Source organism: Zootermopsis nevadensis, unplaced genomic scaffold (assembly GCF_977971745.1).
Source record: "Zootermopsis nevadensis isolate Lab colony 2312 unplaced genomic scaffold, Znev_1.0 Znev_ptg000025l, whole genome shotgun sequence".
Lineage (NCBI taxonomy): Eukaryota > Metazoa > Arthropoda > Insecta > Blattodea > Termopsidae > Zootermopsis > Zootermopsis nevadensis.
In genome coordinates, this window is record NW_028259157.1 from 3,887,950 (window position 1) to 3,905,021 (window position 17,072).

Sequence of the window (17,072 nt, forward strand, 5' to 3'; positions counted from 1 at the left end):
TTAGGTTTTCTGAGGGGTGGGGGACACAGTAGAAATAATATGGGTGTTTTACCGTCTGCTGCCGCCAGCTGGGGGGAAATTAAATTGCTCCAAACAACTGTTTGTGATATTGTTAGAAATAAAAGCTTGTAACTGGGGGAGAGAGAGAACAATTCTCTTTGCATATTGCGCTTCCGTGCTCTTCCACAGAACCTAAGTCCCGAAGCCTACAACGATGCTGAACTAATCACCAGCGTCTAACTAGCTTTCGACCTTTTCCTCCTGAAACAGAACATCTTGACTCAATTTTCATTATACTTTGGCTTCTTCAAGTTATCCCTGTAAAGACAAGGGGTAACTACGTGTACCACCTTATGTAATTCTGCCATCTGCTAACGGAACTTATTATTTATGAGTCCCGTATGATTGTAAGTATTAACAGCTATTAACCGAATTTCTTAAATAAAGTCAGTAGTTAATCTTTGTAGTGGTGATTAACAGCACACATGATTTGAAAGTGTATGTAACAGAATATGACTGCTGTCAATGTATTTCCAAACACCACTTTCCCTAAATTTAAATCTTACTTCCTGTCCTTAATAGTTAAATTAAATCTCGTAACTAACCTTCGCGAGGCATCTGAACTGGAAGTGTTTTATAATTTCCGCTTTCGGGTATGTGTGCAGTGAACGCGGCATTTTGAATTGTGAATAAATATGAGACAGTCACCTCTGTACTTTAAGGTGTCGTGTATTTATATTTGTTTATTAATGTATTTAGCCGTTTGTTACAAAGTTAATTATTCCTTCATTCTTCCTACTTTGAAGTAACAAACCGAACATTACAATTATTTCACAGGAAATACGACAGTGACTCTTTGGCATTCAGGCATGGTTACTCCTAGCCTCTTAATGGATCCTGAGTTATGGACAGACTCCGCCATTACATCTGACAGGACAACGGCGACACGCATTGTTCTGTCGTCTTACCAGCCATAGCTTGAAACACAATGGGGTCCTGGTGAAATGACGTACATTCATTTGGAAAATATTCTTCATTCCATAACTAACTAACCACATTGTACAGGATCATTCTTTCAAAAGCTGATAGGTGGTCAAAATATTCCCGGCTCTTATGGAAGTGGAAGAGTCATTAGCCTGTTCACAAAATGCCCATCATGTATGGAGGCATTTTATTCCAGTCCAAATAAATAAAGAATATTAGGTGAATTGCTGCTTGTTTGTCAGTTGGACTAATGTTTAGTGTACTTTTTGGATAGAAGTAAAGTCTTATGATTAATTATAGTCCCATAGTTTCCTCATTCTGAAAATCCTTGATTTCGTTCAATACAATCAAATGATTAAGACGATTAAAAATTAATTTTAATTGTTATTCATAATTTTAAATTTCAGGTTATTACAAAACTTGATATCCAGTAAGGCTTAAAGACATCTTATTTGTTTATTTATAGCTTTGAATGTTATTACTCTACATAACGTAAAGCCTTGCGATTATCATGTGCATAATATTAGGCCTGGAGATGATCAAATTAGAAAATCACCCTGAAGATGGAGACATTAAGCACCTTTGAAAAGTCTGTAAACTCCCATCTCGTTATTACCATATTTTATGTAATCGGGAAAAGGGCCACGGATACCCATTGGATGGGGGCTAGGTGGGCCCCAGAGACAGTTTGAATTCAGATGACGAAGGCAGTATGACCTCTGAAACGTTGGTAAACATCGACTAGACTACACAGCGCAACAACCCAGAAGACAGAAATCTTCATACTCATCGCCCTGATGACGGAGGCAGTATGACCTCTGAAACGTTGGTAAACATCGACCAGACTACAGAGCGCAACAAACCAGAAGACAGAAATCTTCATAATAATAGTACATTATCAGGGAATGGTGAAGGTAGATCAGGTATACCCCCTTCAGGATTAAGCTCAGGAACTCGATTTTGAAAGGAGGGTGACGAACTTCCTGTTTACATAGAAGAAGTAAACTTCTTGACTGCCCAAATATCTGTTAACTGCTCAAGGAAGAGGCTATGTCATGTGCTGGGTTGTATCATATCCGTCACATATGCCTTTGTTCTGAAAGTCATGAAAGCGATTGGCTTGTGCATGGTGATTCCGGGGAAAACACAAATTCCCCACGCTCAGGAAATGATATTCCCTTCCGCTCTCTGTGCCGCGTGATTCCCCACTGACACCGCACACGGTACCAATGTGAGTACTGCAATATTACTGTGTTAAGAGGGGTGGCTACCGAGGGAAGCTGCCCCACTAAAGCTAACAACTTGACTAACATTAGGTGAATCAGACTACTGTTGTACTAAATTGGCAATGTCGATCGGACTTCGTTAGGTCTCGCTATTTTGTAGTTTATTGTGTTTAGCGAAATGCTACCACGCACTTACTTGTATTTTTCACTTGGCTTTAAAAGCTTAATGCATAGGCCAGCATTTACATATTTCTGGGGCTCGATTTTTAATGTAACGTGTAAATATATTTGTCTATGAAATGATAACGCATACTGCAGTTTTGAATTGTAAATTCCAGTGTTCTTTACAAACCAGCTAAACAAATGCATTTCATAATATTTGATGGTACATTTTAAAATTGGTGTTGTTTTATTTGCTTAGTTAAACGATTAACTACTTCATTCGCTTTTCTTTCCTGTCATCGAAGCAAAATTTCGAATGGCGATTATAGTGTTCTGGGCTACGACGAATTCTGGACTTCTAGGTGGGTACCGGGTTTCGGAGGAACATAATCTCTCCATCTTCTGATCTTCCGAGTGGCCTCTTTCATTCAGGATTTCGAACGAAAATTTTGTACGCGTATCTCACCTCTCCCACGATCACTGCGTGCTCCATCTATCTCATCCTCCTTGATTTAGTCACCTCAGTAATATACGGCAAAGAGTACGAATTATGGAGCTTATCATTACGCAGTTTTCTCCGGCATCCGGTCACTTATTCCCTCTTGTCCAAAGTAGCGTGTTCTCAAAAACTTTGAATCTGTGTTCTTCGCCTAACGAAGGTCACGTTTCACGTTAATGCGTCTTATTATCGATGACAATAATTTCCTCTTTTCGTTCCTGGTATTCTGAAGAGAAATCTTTGTGCGTTCTTATAAATCTACTGTTCCTGATTTCAGACTTGAATGTCGTGTTTATTATTCAAGTGAAAATAAATTTGTTGTTTGTTAATCAATAATGCAGAGATTAAAGTTCGCCAGACCGAAGTATTGATATAGTTACAGCCATAATTATTTTATTTTGACGTAAATACGTCTATAAGGAAGGGTCTTTCGGCAAAAAAGTGTAACGAAAAAGGGAAACGAAAAAGTGTAAGAAGTGTACCTAGGGAACGTCGTGTTTACTCGGAATTGTTGTTACCTAGGAAACGTCATCTGTTTACTCGGCATTATTGTTACCTAGGAAACGTCATCTGTTTACTCAGCATTGTTGTTACCTAGGAAACGTTACATTACATTTCATTACATTACATTAAAATACATTACTTTACATTACATTCATCTACCACAGACCCATCTTAAGCGTAACTAATTCAAGTTAAATAAGCAATGTCTTAATCAAACTTTACGCAATTGTAAAGCATGTATAAAGGAAATATTTAGAATAAAGCCAATATATAAAATTCCATTCCGTATAGACGTATTTACGTCAAATAATCTGGAACCGCGGTTCCACTGTAACTTTTTTATTCGTCTCAAATTAAGATACCGGTATTTATAACAATGTTTAGTTTTTATAACAAAATATTAACGTTATTGCAGAGATAGTCATTTCACTTGCAGAAAAATATTTTCATGCCACTGCAGTTTTGTCGCTTACCATCTTCTAGAACCATCACAATACTATACGTACTGTAGGCGCCACTTATTATTAAGGGAGCTATTTCAGGCCATTTATTGCATGTAAACATTTGCCTGTAGACAGTGAGGAATTTCACAGACATCCACATATTGAGGATGTAATGTAAGATATTCACGGAACGCCTTCGTAATGTAATACCAGGGACAGTTATTTGCAATATTCAAGCTTGATTACCGGTACAGTTAGAGGTATATGTTGGAACCAAGATGGTACGATAAGAGACAGCGTTATCTCAAGGGGTTCTTGATGAAAACAGATTTGGAAAATATTTAACAACACTAAAGATAACTGTAACAGTAGCAAAACCTTATTGCTTCGAGAAGAACGGTTAGAAAGCTTTAGATCTGATCAATTTTGTCCCTTAAGTGGTAACACGGGCTGAGGCATGCTGCTTGTTAAATTGCAGGCTCGTGGTATTTGCACTCTGTCCAGAGCTGTACTGGTCACTTTAAAACGGCAAAGAGGATCAGACGAACGGTTAAATGCTCTCTTTGCCAATTTGTATTCCCGTTTCGTATTGATAATTTATTGCAAATAAGATTCCGTTGTTGATAGAGAACAATACATTGCATAAAGACATTAGTTTTATTCTACTGAACCTATTGCGTGGCTGTATAGAACATTTTAATGACAGTCTTCTGACGATTTCCCTGATGAAGGAGTCTGTAAGCTTCTCTGAAACGGTCAGCATCTGCATGACTACACGGCGCAACATTCCAGAAGACATCCATTTTCATAATCATCGCCATGAGAACTTGAAAGCTCACTTAAAATATTTTCTCTGCGTTTCTTCAAGGCCAATATTTTGTGGTTTAATTTTTAAACGGATTTATTCAGTCTACTGCCCTCCCATTTCTGCCCAGGTCTTCCAAGTTCTTCTTTTCTTTCAGGTTTTCCGACTAAAATTCTTGTACGCATTTCTCATTTTCCCCATACGTTCTATAAGTTCCGTCCGTCTCAACTTAGGATAGACTATTTAGGGAACATAAGATGTTTGTAGGGTGACAAGACTCAATGTGTGAGTCTTAGGTTATTTAACGACAGTCCTACAGCTACGTAGGTTAATAAAGTCGGAAGAACTAGGAGGATAATCGTGAATGATGAGTAAGTAAAAATATGGAAAAAGGGCTCGTGGTCTGTATGAAGTCTTATTCAGACAGTCGTTTGAAGGGACTGAGGATAACAACGACCCTTTCCCCTGTGTGGAACGAGGCTTGACTCATGCCCCACATGGGACCAAGTGTTGCTGGAAATGTGTTCCTTTTATATAATCACCAATATCGTCGTTCCCCCATTACGCGAGTCTCATGTAGGCGTGGAAAACACATTTTGGTTCTTAATCGCGTGAAGCTGAAAACACCCCCCCCCCCAACTGCATGAGAGGTTAACAAATAGTTGTAATTTAATTGAATACTGTACTAGAGAAAACTGTTGTGTGTTGACTTCATGTTTGCCTCGATACAAGTTTTATTGGACACACACAATTCTCTGTTGCAAATTCGTTTCCATTGCAGAGAACATTTCACATGTGTCTGTTCGGACAGCGATTCCAAATGTTCTTGAACTCATACAGACAGGCAGCCACACAATAACTTACATTTTCCCTACGATATTACTAAGCATGTGTAAGAATCTCAGTCGTTAATAGTGCCTTTAAAATAATGAAGCCGGTACGTACTAAATTAATTAGTTAAACAAATAGACCTTCTTTTAGAAATATGGTGACCAATTTATTATTATACGGCGTACGAATTAATCACCACAAGGTTGAAAAATACGTAAGTTAGCTAACTCCATGGAAAAAAGTCCTTGAAATAACAGATTTTATCTCAGTTGGCCAAGACTTTGTACAACTTTTTCGGGCTCGGAGATAAATTATTTCTTCACAAACGTTTGCAATTTGTTAAATCTCTTCTTAATTTTTCAATTCCCAGAATTGAGAGAAGGAGATAATGATACACAGCGACAGTGACCGTTTTAATAATACGAAAATTAGTTATCAGGGACGGAACATTATGTTAGCCACCTCGTTCAGGCTTACATTATCCGTCAGATTGCGCATGTGCAAGTGGAAAGCTTGAGCGGTGGAGGGGCTACTTGACCTCCCGAGGTGAGATGTTAGCAAAATCTCGACTGTTAACACGCTATTTGCTTCCTGCTTGCTTTTGACGGAGAGCGACATATCACGTTTTTGTTATTTTGAATGTACAATTTTTTTGCTCGCGTGTGCCGTGTTCAGACGTACGAATGTGCTTTATTTAAGATGAAGTACGATATATATACTCATTTGCTAGAATGTTCACGGACCCCCCCCCCCCCCCCCCCCAACCCTCCTGCATCAGAATGTGGCTAAAACTTTTGAAAACCCTCGCTCTCCCATTGGCTTTTATTTATGTATATTTTGGGCCCATAGTTCGCGCTGAGTTAACCTACTCGGTACACAAAACAAGTGCAGGTACTCTGCTTTGCCCTTCCATTTACAGTTCATTATCCTCGGGAACAGTTTCGAGTTGACTTTGAGGTTTCGTTGAGGCAGTGTGCGCAACTAAGACAAGTGAGCCTAAGAAGGCACGCACGCACGCTAGAGTGGCATTGTAACAAGAAATTTCGCTCGGCAAAGTCTCAGCTTAACGACCCTATTAGCGAAAATTATAGCATGAAATGATGCCGGGAGAAAAACTTGGTCTCGGGATAAAAACTTTCCTTAAGAGAATCAGTATATTTCATTTCCCGTGGTACCCTCTCATTCTTTACATCTCTGTTTTCCTTTCCTTTTCTCACAGGCATCCATCTTTTTCTCCTTGTCCTCTCTCCGTGTTTGAATGTCTGTTTTGTATCATATCGGTATACACAGCCTTCTAAAGGCAGGAAGGAGAGTTTCTGCCAACAGCAACATAATTACAACTTACACTAACTCGTGACACCTTTCTGCTATCGATAATGATAGTCTGCTTAAGACTTTGATGAAGATTTGAAAAGACATTATAATCTGAGTTGTGTTTCGTTTCTTACGCTTTTGTTGCACGGACTGTAGGAAGTGAACGCACAGTTGTTAAGTCAACGTCTATCTGATTCGTATGGGACCTAGTACGCTAACCACTAGACCACGATAAAATGCACAATTTGGTTATGGCAGCAAAATTCCTTTTTGTGATGAAGTCTGTTTGAAAGTGACCACATATAATATGGAGACAGAAATAGGATGATAATAATAAAATGTGGCTGAAATAAATATTTTGTGTTCAGGACCAGCCCTAGCGGCTGGCTTTTAATTTTGTGGTGTTGAAACTTAACGGAGTCACAGGTTCGATTCTCGGCTGAAACTTCTTAACTTCACTAACAGGTTCGATTTTTGATCCCAGACGACTGGAGAGTAGAATTCAGAATTTTCGTGTCATTCCATCTTATACTGTCTCACGATCTATCTGTATAATATCTGAAATCTGTTTTTTTTACCAGTACTGTCTTGTCTTGTCTATTAATCTCTTTTTTACCTATCTTTCATCTGCGTTCCTGTTGCTTCAGTATCCACTTATATACATTAATATTTATCTTTCAATATGTGTGCCTCGATACCAATCGATCTATAAGCTAAAGTATGTGTCTGACCATCTAGTCATTTACTTATCCGGCTGTCCGGTAATACTGGGATATAAAATATTTCGGATACTCAGATTCGGACAGTTATTATTTCTGTTCTTTGCATTAAATTATATTAATGATAATCATGAAAACTTTCCCCGTGTTACAGGGAACTTTGCAAGACATACAAGAAGTGTCTATATGCTTTCCCGCAGAGCTGTGGGATTTCAAATGTGAGAAGTGCCAGCATGTTGGTTCCGCGTAGACTTAGGGTACATTGCGGACAATAAGCGAGCCATGCTGTTGTACGCTTTTGTTAGTGTAAAGAAAAGGTTTCCAGCACTACTCCCTGTGGCATACATACGTGCATGACTTAGCGCCTTTTTGTCATACCATCAAAACTTTTCACTATGGATTCCCTCTCGAAAGCTAGCCAAAGGCAGTGCACATCTGTTTCGTAGAAGACAAATATCAGCATATCACGCACACATTATTCAGGGGGGAAAAACGTCGTAAATGTTTCAGTAACAAAATTGCTCAGAAACAGCGTGATACTTCATGTCATTGTGGTTAAATTAATTCCAAAAATAGGGAATTGAAGTTATAGTTGAAACTGACATGGTGATATTTTGGGTTGTGACACCCTGCGATCTTGCATGTTCTTACCAACGTTTCAAACATGTTACCTCCATCTTCAGGATGTGTCGTAATATCATCTAAACAATTAGGCTTTGAACTTTGTTGCTGTAATTATTTGTACAGTTTTTAAGACCTGATATTGCGAACTTCTACGTGTCGCTTTATAGTTCTTATTTATTTCTCCCTGGTTACAGCGTATTGTAAACAATTGTTTGTAGATTGTACAAGTATATACAGTTAAACGTGTTAATTATGCTTAATACAAAGTGCGATTTCGCAAATGTGCCTTGTTGGTGGGATACTGTCTCGCGTGGTAATCGAAAAGTCAATAAATCATTTGTAAGAGTATCCTTATGTGATCCAATACCTGATTGGCAGTTATTTGAGATGATTTTATTTAGATTTTTTATTGTAGAGCGAATGAGAAAGGCGATGCTTGAAACCGGTTTTCTTTATCCCCGTTTGGTGCTGCCATGGTACCAGAGTCCTGTTCCAACAGATCACGCGACTGTCTTTGAAGCCGTCCGTTTGTTTTGTATCATATTAAGAAATTCTATTATTATACTGTGGTGGTCCATCAGCTTCAGATCTCTAAATGCGTGTATACAATGAAGTTTAACTGTAATTATATACACCTAAGGCCGTGTCGTAGCTCTGGTGGCAAGACGGTGGCGTATCTGTGCCGAGAACGAGATTAACCCGGGCGACTTCAAGTGATATTCGTGGTGGACAAAGTGGCACTGTAGCAGATTTTTCTCCGATTTCTTCGTGTATCTTTTATTCTGGTAATCATCTCACCGTGACTCCATAGACCTGCGTATCTCTCAATGACCCGCGAGACGTGTGGTAACCATGACAAGGCGGTGCTTTTATCATATTCACAGTCACAAGTTAGGGGCTTTATCTTTGCCACAGCATTTGATTGGTATCAGAGTAAAGATAGTTTTATAGACCTTATTCAGAGGTCCTTGCTGCCTAACCTCAAATCATGTTCAACTGTGCTTTCGCTATTATTATATATGGATTATGTAGCATCGAACGGAAGAAATTCTGTGAATTATGAATGTGAATGGATATGTAAGAAACTGTCGTAACACGCAGAGTCGAAACAGTGTCCACTTATATGTACCCCTAGAAGTACAGTCATTTTATGTTGTCAGCTACTATAAAAACTTTGTTTAAATTAGACGGGGAATGGTTTATTCACAATATTGTATCATATTTGTCCGAGAATAATGTTAATTAAGATTTAAGAAGCCGTCTGACAAACGAAGTAGGAACAAGCTAGGTTTTGAAAATGTTCTAAAAATACGTAGGAAATTTACGAGGCGTTTCTGGGACGACGTGGATGTTTCGCCACACTTCCAGTTGGTAAGTGACGTTTGATGTAAATCTGGCACAGACAGCGAAAGGGTTCACCACGCCTAAGTGACTTGTTACACTCGGTGCTCCCGTAACAACGGGCTGTCTGCTCCTCTACAGGTTTTACACCATTGTTCTAATGGCATCTGACATCGTGTACTCGTTAAAGAGACAGTAGGTCCTACAAGCATGTAACCTGTGTGGCTTGTTCTTTCTTTCTCTCTGTTTGCTTTGTATTCATTGTATGTAACACTCCTGGTGAAAAAGATATACCACTCCAACTCTTATTACCGAGGTGATGACCGTGTGTGGCAGTGTTACACATACCCCCCCCCCCCCCTTTCATCTAAATTTCTCGGGTCTGCTCTGCTTCCTGAGACCCGTCACATGTAAATGCCGGACATTAAAGTCTGGCGTAGCTCATTTCCGGGTGACAATGAAAGATTTGATAAAGCAGCTAACTGATCAGTGGCGCGCATAGTCTTTGGCCTTTCCAACGCTAGAATCACGAGTTCGATTCGATAACTCCGAATTTGAAAACGATGTTATAATTTTACTTTTCCCACAGCCCAAGTCGTTGCTCTTAAGTCGGCCTGTCATACAACATTTTTAGTGTGTAATGATACGTAACCATACAAACGTACACGTGCAGTTACACTGTTCGACAGACCGCAAAACTTCTCTTGTGAGTCACGTAGTTCTTTTCATTTTTAATCTGTCATACTAAAATGTGAGATTTTACGTTTTCACACCTTTTACAGTGATGATTTCCTGGGTTTTGATGCCGTGCGGACTCGTCGGTAGATGCGAATGTTTCGGAGAAACATACCATCTTCTTCTTTAGGGATGAAGATGGAGATGTTGTTCTAATAAAAGTGTTTCCCTTTTCATTAAAATTTATTTGCCGCTTACAATTTTATAACTATATGTTCAATGGCACTGATGTTGCACCATCTCAGAAATGTTTACGACCGTAATATTTGTATCGTTTATGAAGAATTTAAAAGTACGAAATTGAAGGTGCCCATGAATGACATGCTGAATATCAAAATCAATCTATTTCTATCATTAATATTATATGCATTACTAAATAAGGGGAGAGAGATACAGACGGGCACGTGCATTTTATTAATGTTGTTAAGTAGATGGGTTAGGAAGGGAAAAACTTGTCAGCCTTTAAAGAACTTATTGTGTGACACTGAATGAAGTTATGGCGCTGGGTTTAGGTGACTAAAATAAATAATTACTTAAATTCTAGCGATTTACTACTGAAATATTTTTTAAATATTGAATTTATTGATACTTTTACTTTAATAAGAATGCCCTTTTGCTGACCTATGTGATAAATTAAATCTATATATTGTATAAAGCCAATAATTTTGTTAACATGCGTTTTCCTTGCTTGCATGCTTCATATTCATGACACACGTTATGAACTTGAAATGTGGTATGCGAATATAAAGCGATAAGTGTGCAGTTTGAGATATTTAACATTAGTGTCCCTTTGTTAAAACCATGGGTATGTGCCTAGTCATAACGACTAATGCATTGAACACCATCTGGAGAACGCAGAAGCAGCAGTTACAGGAATTTATAAACAGATGGAAGGAAGAAAGGAATTTGAAGGAATTGGGATGGAGTTATCAGCAGCTGTAGATATCGCATGAATATGGGAACACTTCAAGGAGGAGAAGAACAACAATCAATACATCGGAGCATTTCCTCAAATACTGATTTATAGCACTTGACAGTTATTAAGTGATCTGAAATCTTCCGACATTGGCTACGTTTGGAATCTTCAGTACGCACGAAAATGGCTTCTACAACGTTTATGGATTGCTAAGGCCATCAGCAGTTGGAATGGCGGCTGAGGGGGGGGGGGGGCTGTGCACACAGCAGCGTCTGTTTGATTTGCCTTCCTCTTTACATCAGTGTGTCATCCAGCCCAAAAACTCCTGAACAAATGTGCGAACAAAATTTTAAATTACCTACGGACACCAGCAAAACCTGGAAATTCAAATCCCATGTGTAAATTGTCACATTCAGAATTTCCATTCCTATACTTATGCTGGATGGTCTCACCCCTTTTTTGACAAAGCTGGCGCGCGGAATTTCTTGTTTGCGTTTTGTAGGTCGCTAGGCAAACTTTGTAGAATGGTTTTCGTAACAGAAGTTTTAGGTTTTCTCAGTTATTCTAGGCGAATTCTATGATATATATATATATATATCTGACTAACGTATTGTCTGTACTTACTTTATAATTAACAAACTATCCAAACAAGAAAGTACCCAACTAAATGGATTCAAATATTTTACGCATTCCAGTGTTGTACAAATAAAAGTGGAAAATTTCCCTCGTTCGTAATGTCGCCTCTATAATCCTTGCAAGAAAGTTGTGGGGTAAGCTTGTACATCTTCCATATTACCATGGTCACTAATTAAAATTCAAATAGGTGCACATTTGCATTCCGTTATCGAATATTCAAGAGAGTTTCGTTTCTGGTCGATTTTATAAACATTTGCCATTCTCCGCTTTTGTAACTGATGAATTTGCACTATAGGAATTTTGATATCTTATGTGAATATAGTTTTTTCTTCTGAGTTTCTGATCTTTAATACCTACATGCAGCAGAGTATCTTTGAGAAGCTAACAGTAGCTCAGGTAGTCGATAAATTAGCCGCCTGTCATGCAACTGGAAAGTTTATTGTCATTTTCCGAAGAATCCACCAGTAGTTGGCTCTTTCCTGAGTCAGTAATTCCAGTCTACATATATAGGTCTTCCAGGAGTTCGGTTCCATTCATATTTTCAGGTAATGCTAAAACGTGAGTAAACTGACACTATCAGTGTCACAAGTGCCTCGGACTAAGCATTGTTGTGGATTCGAATCCATCTGTGGAATTTTAGGCCTGTGTCCATTCTGTTAGTTGACTCCAATTGACCTCAGGAGCGGTCAGTCAGTGTTTGAGCTGGACTGCAGGATGGACGACCGCAGGGACAGAGGATTTTGTTCCCGCAATCGTGTTCAGACCTGCTGTGGGGCCACAAAAAGAGGTACTGAGGATAAAGTGCCCGGGGCATGATGCAAACCACTCACCTCCATCCCGCGCCACGTTTAAGAATGCGTGGAGCTAAACTCAACTTCCACTATGTCTTAGTGGCATGTAGTACGTAATTAAACATGGCACAGTGTTTAATCAAGAGCAGAGGCAGTTGTGGAGTTTGTCTTATACATCTCGTCATGTGATTAAGGTCGGACCATCCGATCCCAGGTTATGGCTGAAATTCACAGACGTACCTTCATTTTGTATACTAGTAAGTTAAATATGGCAAAAGTATTTGTGTTTCGTTAACAACGAAATTGTTTGCTTTTACAGGGCACGTCATAATAAGCTTCATGTGACTTCCTTCTGCCACTCGCCGCAGACTGTCTCACATCGGATTCTGGGTGAGTACTCAGCTCTTGATCCACAAGAAGCACAGTTTGTCACTTTCGTCTGAATTTTAATCAACTCTGTCTTAACGTCTTTGCTCTTAAGACTTTCTCTCAGTTTCCTTCACTTGGGTTTCATTGAGAAATATCAGGGTGCGTTCAGTCTCTTTATTGATAATAATTCAAAAGTTTGTTCAAACATTATTAAGCCCCAAGAATATGGAAATATTTTTATCATGTGGAGGACGTCATGCAGATAACCAAACAGTTTCTATTAATTAGATAAACTAATCGCATTTATACTAGTGATGTGACGGTGACAAACGACTCACCAACGAACGAATCAGAATCGACGGATCAGTTAGGTGACTGATTGGATGTGGATCTCAGTTTCAAAGATTTGCCCGTCGTTCACTTTGACCAGCCAGCTATATCAAGCGCAGTTTTCCTTTTATTAAAGTTCACAGGACGATGACCGGTAGCTGATTTGCGTGTAATCAGTTGGAGCATAACTACAGAATTCGTGTAAATAAGTAGGATTTTCCATCTGTCGGATTGGCTTTCCTGATCACTGCCCTTTTTTTATATTACTTTGTCATCTCTGTCTGTAAACTGTACTTTAGAAGGCCAAACGCTGTGCAGTTTCCGACTGACCAGTCATTTTGGTGAGTTCACTGATCGATATCGTTGACCAGTTTCGTATCGATTACATTCATTGTCAACATTCACCGCTACGAACTAGTAAAAACCGCGCACTCTGAATTCCTAATTTTTCCCATTTTGCACATGATATACTACCGCCCACTTATACGATATTTATTGACATTTTAATTTTATGTTAAATGAACCATAATTTACATAAGATTTACTTCAAAGTTGTGCTGGTGCTTAATTAAGTTACACGCCACGTAGACGTTTAGGGAGTAGAGAGATACGAGGTTCAACTGATTCTTTATCTTCACGCTCCTGCCGTCTTGGTATGGAAGAGATAACTGCAGTATTCATGGGACAGGAAGTTGGGTGGGCCCCAAAGACGATCTTGGCATTGTGGCGAAGAGAAAAGTCGCACTTTTTAATATAATATAAAGTTTCTAATACAATTTAAAGGTAAAAACATAATTGTTAAATAACAGGCATGATTTCTAGATACTGTCTGCGCGTGTTGTTATTTTTAAATAATCATCGATTATTTTTTATTTAAGACATTCCTTCTTTCATTTTAATATTGTTCCTCGCCATTTATTCTGTACTTTTGTAACATATGAACATACACTATTTTTATAATTTACCTTCTATTTATTATTTTGATGATTATGCATTTAATGCAGATATTTAACGTGACATAATCTGTCCTCCGTTATTATGGTCTTAAAATGCTATTAATATCTTCTATTTCGTCAAAATATGAGATCTGATAACATCTTCAGGATTACAAATCTCGACAAATATACAGAGTGGGTGGGAAGTAAATAGGCATTAAATAATCGCTTTGCATTGGAAATATAGAGGTTATAACCATTTCTCAATGCCTACTTACTTCCCACCCACCCTGTGGTATTAATTACATCTTTGCCAACGTATATGTAAATCCTTTCATTCTACGCTGCTTTCCAAATGAGCATTCAGAACATACAGTCAATGTAAATGACTTATTTAATCAATATTAAATAGATTCCGTTGAAAATAAAATAAATAGAATTTAGAAAATATTGCTCATATTTTGATGAAATGGAGCTTATTCCATGATGCCCATAGATGTCATATGGAATTGCTAATTTCAATGTTTTCTTTCGACTTTGAATAGAAAAATTATGATATATTGCGTCCTATAATATAGTTTTGTAATGCAGATTCCTCTTGGCACACTTACAGTGTACCGTTGAAAAGCGTACTTATTTATAGAAATTATTTTTTCAATCCCTAGGGCTATATATTTGATCTCTGACATAACTTTGTATTATTCAGCAAGGTATTTTAGTTTTATCCGCCAAAACAACAATTTTAAGATACATAAATAATTGAAATATTATATTTTGGTGTTTTAAAAGTATTTTTGAGGGATAAAACTAAAACACCCTAGGCTTATATTATGTATTTATTTTATAAACAAACAGTAATATTCCCATATTTATCATTGAAGTAAAAACGTTCACATTTTGGGATGTGCCACTTCATAGGGACAGAAAAGGGCCTAACTTAAAAAAAACAAATGCTGGTTACCAGATGTAAGAACTTCTGAACAATGTTACAAAGAGAAATGTAGTGCAAAGACAGTCTCGAGTGAAATTATGCAGTATTTTAGACATTCCATTACTTTTCTTTTCCAATATAATCTAAGTATTGTAACTAAGGGATATGAGAAAACAATGAAAGCAGATATAAAATTCGTCGTGTGCGCAGGAAGATAAACTTTATTACGAGAACACAAGAGAAATGAAGATATTTAGACTAACTGGACATTGACACAATTGGAAAGAAATTAGCGCGGTATAAACAAAACTGGTTATATCGTGTTAGAAGGACATCGAAAACAACTCTTAGACTATCTACCCGTCGGAAGACGACGAAATGGACAACCATTAAGAGACTAGTTTGCTGATACAATCTTGAGGCCGAAACAGGTAATTTATTGGCCTAGCTTCGCCACCAGTAGAAGTTTAAAAATAATATGTGGCTGACACGATTAAAAGTAATTACATTTACAATTCATTTTGTTGACCGGTACTAAAGGCTTGTAAAGTCGATATTAGAAATAAATTTTTTGTAGGTGTTTCATAAATGTTTTGTGAGTTCAGTGTTAAATGCGAGTGTCATGGTGTCCCTTATTATACCTGTGCTGGCATTTATAATGCTTTATTTCAGACGAGACGTTGGCATTGCATCACCGTGATTAAAAGGTGCAGCTCACGGGATCAGAAACCGTGAAATTAAAATGTGTGAGCCACCGTATGATGATGCATAATTAATATCACCGAAGCTCGGGGATTCACCCATCTCTCGTAGCCTGCCTAATCTCTATTTCGGTAGAGGCAATATTTTGTTATAATGAAATCATTTATATTTACGAGGTTTATGACCACATTAAGACTTGCACGGTTTATTGCTGAAATGGTTGGAAGTATTGCAAACCACATAAAAGCCTCTGAAATCTTTTGTGGCTCTAGATTCCCATTTGCGTGGTCAAGACTTCGAGACCACCCAACAACCCGCTTGACGAATTAGTATTCTGAAAGAAACTAGCCGACATTGTTATCTTCCGGGTTGAATGGCCGGAGTTCGATTCCCGGCAGGATTTGTCTCTTTGCGATCACGTTTAGATCGGCTCTAGCGTCCACCCAGACCGGTGTAAAATCTCTCTGTAGCGTCAGATAGCAATATTAATAGGAATACAAACTCGGGTTTCTAAAGTGCCAGTCCTTTTCGTAAGAATATCCCAACAATGGATTCTTCTTCCGTAAATGATTACCGACCACTAGTTTAAGTCTTTCGACGTATGTTCATTTTATAATGTATTCTGTGATCGAAATGGAAGATGAAAGAAATGTCAAACGCCCAAAATGGCGCAAGATTAAAGCGTATGTGAAACATTTGTAGACTAGTAACAGAACACAACAAGAGTCGAATCCTTTGGCGTTGTGTTTATAAAATTAAAGCAAACTCTTTTCATTTCTCCCTTGCTAAATAATTATCCGACATCAACATTTATTTAGAAGAACGACGTAGCCATCAGGATTACCGGTTTCAGCATCAATTTATTGACATCGTTTAATGTAATAGATGACATTCGATCCTAAGAATAATGCTTGCTTTTTAGTGACGTATTTAGCGGAGTTGTATTTTGATAAGTGGAGGATTAATTTTAAAACTTTGTAAATACCTACCCGTCGGAACACGACGACGTGGAGACCATTGGACGGTTACAAGCTTCAGGTCAAAACATGTAATTTATTTACCTGACTTTTGTGACCAGAATAAGAAGAAGATAATTATGAGATCTGAAGTTCTTACTGCTGTGAAAATGTCGATTGTGGTCTTCTGGGTAGGGTAGTGACGCCATGAAATCTTATATGTGGTTTCGAAAGAACGTTGGCAACCACCTACGAGACTTCACGGCGTCACAACTCAGAAGACCAAAATCGGTAGAAAAATAAGTCCACCAGTCGTATA

General features: G+C 38.2%; 1 protein-coding gene across 3 annotated transcripts in view; it reads left to right on the forward strand.

Moving 5' to 3' along the window:
* The window catches only part of LOC110840060 (Calcium-independent receptor for alpha-latrotoxin), a 450,850-nt gene that overhangs the window by 202,060 nt on the left and 231,718 nt on the right, over positions 1–17,072 (forward strand). For all 3 annotated transcript variants that reach the window (XM_087356023.1, XM_022084785.2, XM_022084786.2), the window contains exon 4: positions 12,850–12,920. The gene's annotated coding sequence lies outside the window, so the exon portion shown is untranslated. The remainder of the gene's footprint in view (positions 1–12,849; positions 12,921–17,072) is intronic.